The sequence below is a fragment of the Dipodomys spectabilis genome, unplaced genomic scaffold, assembly GCF_019054845.1.
Source record: "Dipodomys spectabilis isolate Male_0828 unplaced genomic scaffold, ASM1905484v1 ptg000250l, whole genome shotgun sequence".
Lineage (NCBI taxonomy): Eukaryota > Metazoa > Chordata > Mammalia > Rodentia > Heteromyidae > Dipodomys > Dipodomys spectabilis.
In genome coordinates this window covers 440429-449792 of record NW_024870927.1, presented here as the reverse complement: position 1 = coordinate 449792, position 9364 = coordinate 440429, and positions in this window count along the sequence as shown.

Sequence of the window (9364 nt, the reverse complement as noted above, 5' to 3'; positions counted from 1 at the left end):
CCCTTGCAGGCTTAGCTCCCCACTACCAGGTGAGCGGCTCCTTTTGCCTTGTCTCCATAAATATTTCTGGCATCTTCAGCGGCACTTGGCACATAGTAAGAGCTTGGTAGATATTTGTTGAATAAATGAGTAAATGGCAAGATGATCATTACAGTTCTCTCCACATTAAACAGATGGGAAGGCAGCATCAGTGACAAGCCCAGGGCCAGACCGTAGGAGCCTAGGGAGCACAGGGTCGGGAGATCCTCCACCTCCAGTCCCAGGCAGAGACCAAGGGAATGAGAGTCACCACAGGCAGAAGCCACAGGCTACCCAGGCCCATAAAATTTGCATATGATTTCCCTGAGGTTGCTACCTCCATAAGAAGCCACCATCCTATAACTTCCTTTACTGTCTTTCTCAGATGGGAATGAAGGAACCTAGCAAGGGGCAAGGAAGGGCCTTGGGTCCCATAGTAGATGGGGAAGTCTGAGACCTGTCACTTAGTTTAGGTCCTGGGCTGCTAGGCTGCACCCCTTTCTAGCTGTAAGCCTGTGTACAGGCTTGGATTTTCCCAAGCCTGGCACCTTGAGTTTGCCCCATCTGCAGATGGGGAAAACAGAAAGTCTTGCTTGCTCCCAGGTGGCTGCAAGATAGAAAGGAATGGATGTCTGCAAGAGACTCAGACATTAAAGAAGCTCCTAGAAGTAAGATGTGAGTCTGGGACAAGCTGGGGCCCAGATGGATGCTTGGGCAGGGGCAGGCAGTGAGGGCTGACGTCAGGCCCTCCATTCCTCCCTCCCTCCTGCTTGCCTGGCTCAGATTCAGGTGACTAAGCAGGTCGGGAGGGAGGCCGGGGGATCCTGCCGCGTGTCCAGGCGACAATGCCTGGCACCAGAGGCAGTGCATGAGAGGGCAGACGAAAAGGGCGTGTGTCTGAGTGTGAGAGAATGTATCGGAGCAGGTCTGTGGGCCAAGCACACTGACTGTGTGTGTACTAAGGAGCAAATCTGCATGGAGACAAGAAGCTTTGCATGTGGTCTCTGTGCTGTGTGTGTTTTGTGTGTGGTGTGTTTGTATGCACTTGTATGCTTTTCGGAGGAACATGTGCTCTGGATGTGAGAAGGGAATGCACCCACAGTCCCATAGGTCAAGATGAAACTTCCCATAGATCTCCTGTCCCACCAGCTTGAGGCTGCCTCAGCTGACCTGAGTTTTCCAGGGCACTCACTCAAAAGGCTTCGCCAAACCCTTCCCTGTTGAGGTCTCACTAAATGGCTCTGTACAAACTGACTCAGAAGGTAACATGGGTCTCATGGATCTCAAACAGGGAGATGGACAGACAGGCTGGTCCCAGACTTAGGGCTCAGCAAGGAGTCTTGTGACCACCTCCCATGGGACTGGCTAGGTTGCAAGCCCCAAACACAGGTCCTCACTCACTGGGTAAAGCTCTTGTTCTGTCTTCCCATATGGGGCTACGCTGCCTGGGCAGGATGCTAAGCTTCTGAGAACCTCAGCTACCCTGAAGTAAATCAAACAGATGGTCACCATCCTGCCTTCTCTCTAGGCCCTGTAAGGAAGTGGATGAGGTTGTGGACACAGAGCAGTTTGTACAGCTGGGATGTGTATGCATCTGGGAGAGACAGACAGACAGACAGAGACAGACAGACAGAGACAGAGAGCGAGAAGAGGGAAAGGGGGGAGAGAGAGAGAGAGAGAGAGAGAGAGTATGCAACAAGAGCCAGCCACAATATGCAAGGTAGAACCCACATGGGATGCCTGGCTCAGAAACGGCCTGACACAAGCTTCTTTTCCTCCCAGGCTGTGCCCCATCCCACCAAGTGTCTGCCACTACCAAGTATGCAAGCTCCTGGTTTCAGAAGGCATGGAAGTCATAGGTGTCTTCAGGTCTCATTCTGAGTTCTGGAAGGATACTACAGCACCAGGCAGAGGCAGGGGACCAGCTATTGGGTTAGGCAGAGGACTCGCAACCATGACTGGCAGAGGATTGGCCAAAAGAGAAAGCTGCAAGTGAGTGGAGACCACTGGGCAAGACCCAGAAGTGGTCCTTAAGTCCTTGGGCCACTTCACTGTAGCCTGTTTATACGCGACAACATCTGATGCCTTGGCAGAGGTGTCCTCTGCAGCTCCTGCCCCCGCCTGAGATGACTCAGTCCCCTGGAGGGAGGCCCAAGAGTCTAGTGCTAAGTCATACTCAAGGATGCCTGCTGTGAGTACACCCATCCCATCATTCCTGGGAAGCCCCAAGTACTGAAGTGCTGGCCTGGCTGCAGCGGCTCTCGGGACAGCTTTTGGCCCAAAGTGGAGACTGATATCTCCAGGCCTCATCTACCTCGGCCTCTCTTCATCCTCTATATCTGTCTGTGCCTCCAGCCTGACTCTTCCCAGCTAGCTACCTCCTCCCCTCCTTGCTCCTGGTCAGCTCAGCTCCAATTCAACATCATCTTCCCAATTGTTCTTCTTCCTGTCTCCACTAGAGAGGTGGGGAATGGCATCCTCCCAGCTCTCACTGAACCCAGGAGCCAGAGGGATTCTCTGCCCCCCTCTCCCACCTTTGCGCTCATGTCCCACACCCACTCTCCACTCCAACTGCATCACACTACTTGAACTTCCCACACTGTAGATTCTGTTCTGCTGCCAGGTCTTTGTACAAGCTGTCCCTGCTGCCAGGAACACACCTCCCTCCGCTTTGCTGCCTGGAGGACAGCTCAGACATGGCCTCCTCTGAACAACCATTCTGATCTCCCCCACTGCAAGCAGGGTGAGATCACCAACTTGGACTCTTTAAAAAGTCCAGACTCTGCCCACAGCTCATGCCTGTAATTCTAGCTACTCAGGAGGCTGAGATCTAAGGATCATGATTCAAAGCCAGCCCAGGCAGGAAAGTCCATGAGACTCTTACCTCTAGTAAACCACCAGAAAACCGGAAGTGGCACTGTGGCTCAAGTGGTAAAGTGTTAGCCTTGAACTGAAGAGCTCAGGGACAGTGCCCCACAACAGACAAAAAATAAAAAGTCCAGCCTCAGCCAAGTGCCAATGGCCCATGCCTGTAATCCTAGCTACTCAGGAGGCTGAGATCGGAGGATAATAGTCAGTGAGACTCTTATCTCCCATAAACTACGAGAGGAGGAGGAGGGATGCTGGGGATGTGGCTTAGTGGTAGAGTGCTTGCCTAGCTTGCATGAAGCCCTGGGTTCGATTCCTCAGTACCACATAAATAGATAGGACCAGAAGTGGCACTGTGGCTCAAGTGGTAGCGCACTAGCCTTGAACACAGAGAGGCTCAGGGATAAAGATCAAGCCCCAGAACTGGGGAAGAAAAAAAAAAAGAGCTGTGGTTCAACTAGTACAGCACTAACCTTGAGCAAAAGAAGCTCAGGGGTAGTGTCCAGGCTCTGAGTTCAAGCCTTAGAACCAGCATAAGAAAAAAAGAGAAGAAAAAGGTTCCGACCTCTACTGTCCTTACACTGTTTCTGGGGCCCCCCTATAACCTACACATCCAGCCCCTTCCTTTACACCAGTTTCTAGTAGGAGGAGTGCTACCACACAAATGTGATCAGCATTCCTCACGGTTCTTCTAGGAACTTGGTATCCAGGGGACAGGGGCCTCAGACAGAGGCTTCACAGTATGGAGTATAGCCAGGGACACTGACTCCTGGGATGCAAATCTAGTTGCATCAATTATTTATCATGCAACAATTATCAAGCATCTGATATATGTCAGGCACAGTGCTAGGTGCTGGAATTAAAAGACAAAGTCCCTGCTGTCACACAATATAATTTCTAGTAGAGGAAAGAAGCAACAAATAAAAAGCCAGCAATTAGACGGGGAACAATGGTAATCTCAGTTACTTGGGAGGCAAAAATAGAGATCTTGCCTGAAAACTAACAGCCTGTGCAAAAGAGTTAGCAAAACCTCATTTCAATCAATAAGCTGAGCATGGAAGTAAGTGACTATGATCCCAGCTAGAAGGAAGGAATAGGTAGGAGGGTCATAGAGGGTAAGAGGAATAGGTAGAAGGGTCTGAGTTAGGGCAAAAACTCAAGACCCTACCTGAAAAAAAATAACTAAAAGAAGTCTGGAGGGGTGGCTCAAGTAGTAGAACATCTATCTAACAACTATGAGGCTCTGAGTTCAAACCCCAGTACATGCAGTAACTAATAGGGCAGGCAGTATAGCTGTGAAGACAGCTATGTCAGCAAGGTAGATTAGGTATGATGAGTGGGAGACCAAGTGCTATAGCTACTCAGGAGGCTGAGATCTGAGGATCACTGTTCAAAGCCAGCCCAGGCAACCAAATCTTTAAGACTCTTATTGCCAATTAACCAGCAAAAAGCCAGACACGGAGCTATAGCTGAAATGTAGAGCACCAGCCTTGAGCAAAAAAAGCTAAGTGAGGAGCTGGGAAGGTGGCTCAGTGGTAGAGCACTTGCCTTGTATGCATGAGGCCCTGGGTTCGATTCCTCAGCACCAGAAGTGGTGCTGTGGCTCAAGTGGTAGAGCACTAGCCTTGAACTGAAGAGCTAAGGGACAGCGTCCAGGCCCAGAGTTCAGGCCCCACGACCGGACACCCCCCCCCCAAAAAAAAGCTAAGTGATAACACCCAGGGTCTGAGTTCAATTATCCTACCTCTCCCCCCCACAAAAAAAAGGAATAAGAGTCAGGGAATGCTGCTGATTCTGTGTGGTTGGGGAAGGGGTCCTCAAGCCCTTTTGTGGCAAATGCCACAAAGCGGGACAGTGCTTATGTTTGAGGGATAACAAGGAGACTAAGTGGAGAGGAAGCAGTCTGAGAAATTACATCTGGAGAGAAGGCCTTCCACACAGTGCTGGACCAGGGGTGGCTTCCTGGAGTAGGTGACAGTGTAGCTCTTTTAGGAATCACCAAGTAGGGCTCAGGAGGCCAAGAAGATGGGAGTTCATACTGTGCCTTTCCTGGCGCAACCAAGGGCATGGATTGGGGGTGGGGTGGAGATCTTTGGACAGATCAGAGGCTTGGAAAGCAGAGGAGAGTTTTGAACTGGGGTGACTCAGTTATTTGGATGAGGTTTAAAATTATTCTGGCTGTTGTTGGGACTAAGGGTGGGAGACCAAGGAGCAGGCAGAAGGTCCCCAAACACTAGGACAATATGGCAGGAGTAGGTGTTCAATGGGTATGTGCCAGATGCAAGAGGTAGGCTTGGAGGGAAAGCCAGGGCCTCTTCCCTGGGATGTTCAAGGACACAAGCTGTGTGCTTCTCCCACATCTTGAAACCACCTGGCTCATGCAGAGCTGGACCATTCACCAGCACCGCCCGGGGACCTGTGGTCCGTGATACAGCCTTTGCCCACTCCTGCAGCCTACACACACACACACACACACAAATGCACGCGCGCGCGCACACCTCTCTCCTGACCGGCATAGCCCAAGTCCGCGTGACCCGTGCTCACACACTCCATCCAAAATGCTCCCCCCCACACACACACAGGCACACTCCTGAGTACACGTGACACACGCATACCCGCCTCCAAACACCACGCACAGCTCCCCGCGCACGTGTGTGCCATCCCAGCACCAGTGAGGTGCCCACCCGGGCCCCGAGCCCGCGGCGCGCGCCTCCGCCGCCCCCTCCGCCCCGGCCCGGGCGCACTGCGCAGCCAGAGCCGCGCGCCGCAGCCGTCCCGCTCATCGCCCCCGCGCCAGCGCGCGGGAGGAGGACTCGGGAGGACCGTAGGAGGCGCGATCCGCGGAGAGCTACATGTGGGTGCACCCACCGGGCCCACTCCTCACGGACACGGCCTCCGCCGGGTGGCGTTGGACGGTGCGCCGGGTACGGACGCAGCCCCGCAGACAAGAGCCGGGGAGGGATGCAGACGGCGGGACGCCCGCATAGGTGCGCTCCCAGGTACAGACTAGAAGCAGGCTCCCGGAGACCCTCTGGATTCGGCCCCACAGACAGAGATAATCCCTGTACCGAGCAGGTCCCGCTGTCCTCACCGACGCGGCCTCGCAGACCGCCCGGCTCCCCGGCAAGCTCAGAGCGGGCGTTCGTACTCCAGCTCCCGCCCCAGACCTTGTCCCGCGGACCCCTACCTCAGCGTGGGCCGACCGTCCCCGCGATCCCCCGGGAGCGCCGCTGGCTGGCTCCGCCCCGCCCGCCTAACCCGGGCCCGGATCGCCGCGCTCAGACCGCCGGCGCCGCGGCTCCAGGCAGCGCTCGCCCCCACCCCCCTCAACCCGCCGCCGCACCCGGCCCGTTCTCATTGGCCCTACCGCTCAGCCCCTCCAGATTCAGCCAATCAGAGGCCAAGACTCCCGCCCACTTTAGGGGGCGTGGCCACAGAGGGTGGTGGCTCGGGAGGGGCCCCGCGGCGGGGTTGCGCCTCGTCACGCCCCCGGCGCCGGCTCCTGCAAACCGGCGGCCTGGGGTACCCGGGAAACCTTCAGGCCACATCTTGGGCCCCGGAGCTGGGACTTAAGGATGGAGCCGCTTAGCCCAACAGCCCTGGAAACCTTCCACATCCCAGCCTTCAGGGGCAAGAGCACCGCCTCCCTTGGGTGTAGGTGTTGTGCGTGATGGGGAGGGGCAAGGTGAGTGGCCAGCAATGGAGGCCCAGGCTGAAGGAGGAAGCCCTTGGATGGTAGGGCCAGGAGTTTAGCCTTCTGCAGAGTGTGGGTATGAAGACTAGGAGGAAGCAGAGTGCTTGGAGTGAGATGGGATTCATGTTCGGGGGAGGACCCCATAAGCAGGTGGTAGAAAACCCCTAACTGAGCGGGAGGCACCTAGGGGCCAACAGATGAGATGACTTTTGCCTGTTGTTAGTGACGTTTCTGTCCCTCACCTCTCTCTTGGCAAGCTCACTAACTCGTGGTTCAGTTTTCCTAAGTTCTTCACTTGTGAGTCCTCACAGCAGAACCCCACATCACTGACCCAAACCTGATCTGTGTCCTGCCCTCAAACTAGAGCCTGAGAAAACCTGGGAGTCACTTGCAAACGTTCCTGTCCTAACCAGCCTAGCACCAGGTCATGCCATACTGCCTTTTAAATAGCCCCAGCATCTGCCCACTTCTATTCCTGTGCCCTTCCCTTAGCTCTGGCCTCTCAGATGCTGAACCAGCTCCTCCTTGACCTCCCATTCCCACAAGCCTTTCTCCACCTGCTAAGCCAGAACGCTCCTTTAGAAGCACAAATTTTATGGGCACTAGTGGCTCATGCCTGTAATCCTAGCTACTCAGAAGGCTGGGATCTGAAGATCATGGTTTGAAGTCTCCAATTAGCTATCAGTTAACTACCAAAAAGTCAGACATGGAGCTGTGGCTCAAGTAAGCCTTGATTGAGGAAGCTAAAGGACAGCATCCAAGTACTGAGTTCAAGCCTCAGTACCAGCACCAAAGGAAGAACAACGAGTCAGCTCATGCTTAGAATCCTCTGTGGCTCACCACTATCTTGGGCCATTCAAGCCTACATACTTGCCTGCCCACCTCCTACTTACCTACCTAGGCTCAATGCATGCCCCTGTTGCCAGGAAACCTTTCCCATGAACTCCTCACTATCTGGCATGGTTAACAGCCCTTCCTAGGGACATATTGTACCTAGCTGTTTGCCAGTCTGTGCTCCATCTGGAGTAGGAGCTCCTTGAGGGCAAGGATTCTTACTGACTCACTCAGCATAACCAGCTCTTCCACTTGAGCCACAGCTCTCCTCCAGGCTTTTTGGTGGTTAATCGGAGATTAGAGTCTCATGGATGTTCCTGCTCAGGCTGGCTCTAGGTTTCAATTATGATCCTCAGATCTCAGCCTCCTGAGTGGCTAGGATTGCAGGTGTGAGCCACCAGCACCTGGCTACAAACATTTTTGTTTTAAGGGAGAAAGAATTCTCCATAACAGGTGGAATCAGACAGTCCACATGCAAGTCTCAGGAAAGACAGCCCTGGGCTAATGTCCAACACACGACTGGAAGGACTCCTTGAGCAAATGGACTTGGGCCTTGAGCAACAGTATCAGACATCAACAGGATAAGCAGGACACGGCTGAGATGCCTTCTTGGATTTGGCAACATGGCTCTGCTAGTGACGTTGGCAAGTGGTGGGGGTGGAGACCAGTTGCAGAAAGAAAGGCAAACTGGTCTTTCTGGAAGGGTGGCACTGGAGGGAGGGTAAGTAGATCACCAGGAAAGCAAGGAGGAACAGAGGGAGAAGAGGGAAACAAATGCCAGGTAGGACAACAGGAAGATCTCTGGGCCATGTATGGAGGCTGGCTACAAAGGAGGAGCCCTTGCTGCTGTTCAGGAGGGAAGGTTCTCATCAGTGCAGAAGCAGCTGGCCCTCCAGGAGAAGGATGCCAGAAGAGCCCAGGTTCTTGGCTAGAGAAGAGGTCAGAAGGCTAAGGACCTAAGGGTAAAAGCGGCAGCCTGTGCCATTCACTATGGTAATGCTAGTCCCATCCAGATATTTCAATGACTTAAATGTAAATAAAGGAAAACCTGCTCTATCTCTAGGTTTCCCTGATTGCTGAAAGTGACAAGTATCTGACATGATCAGTACAGCCAGAAAATGTTTCCATCATTGTGGGTGTTCCCCTGGACAAACTACAAGGAAGCCATAGGACTGCTGAGAGACCCTGCCTGGGATAAGTCTGGGCCTAGAGGACAGTTGTCCATCAGGGAGAGCCTTTCCATGATGACTCCAGTCAAGACTCTTCTTTCCTATTGGGTTCTCTCAGATTCCTTCCTTTTTTTGTGTGTGTGCTGGTCCTGAGGCTTGAACTCAGGGCCTAGGTGCTATCTTTTAGCTTTTCTACCCTAGCTTTTCTACCCAGGGCTGATGCTCTACCACTTGAGCCCCAGGCTCCACTTCTGGCTTTTTGCTGGTTAATTGAAAATAAGGCTTTCCGATTTTGTTTGCCCAGGATGGCTTTGAACCTGCAATCCTCAGATGTTGGCCTCCTGAGCAGCCTGGATTACAGGTTTACAGGCATGAGCCACAGGCACCTGGAAAGTTTCCACTTCTAAGACAGCTAACCCTCTCCTCCCCTGGATTATGAGGCTACTCCCAGGGTTTTCTGCTTGGCCCACTGCCAGGCCCTCACAACCATGAGAAGAGTGTATGCAGGATCCAGGATTGAGAAGAGCCTCAGAGTTCAGTTGTGCTGAGACAGCAGCCTGTGGCCAGGCCTTGGGAATCTGCTCACTACTGTTACGGATTAGCTACAGCTCAGCATGGTCCTGTATCTCAGTCAGGCACACTGACTTCTGAGATTTGGAAAGAAACCAAACAAAGTAGATGTGTGTCCTCACTTTCTTTATTATACTCCATCCCTTCTTATCCCCAGACCTCTCTGTTGACAAAACAGGCCAAGCGTTGGGAGCTGTGGCTAGAGCAAGGA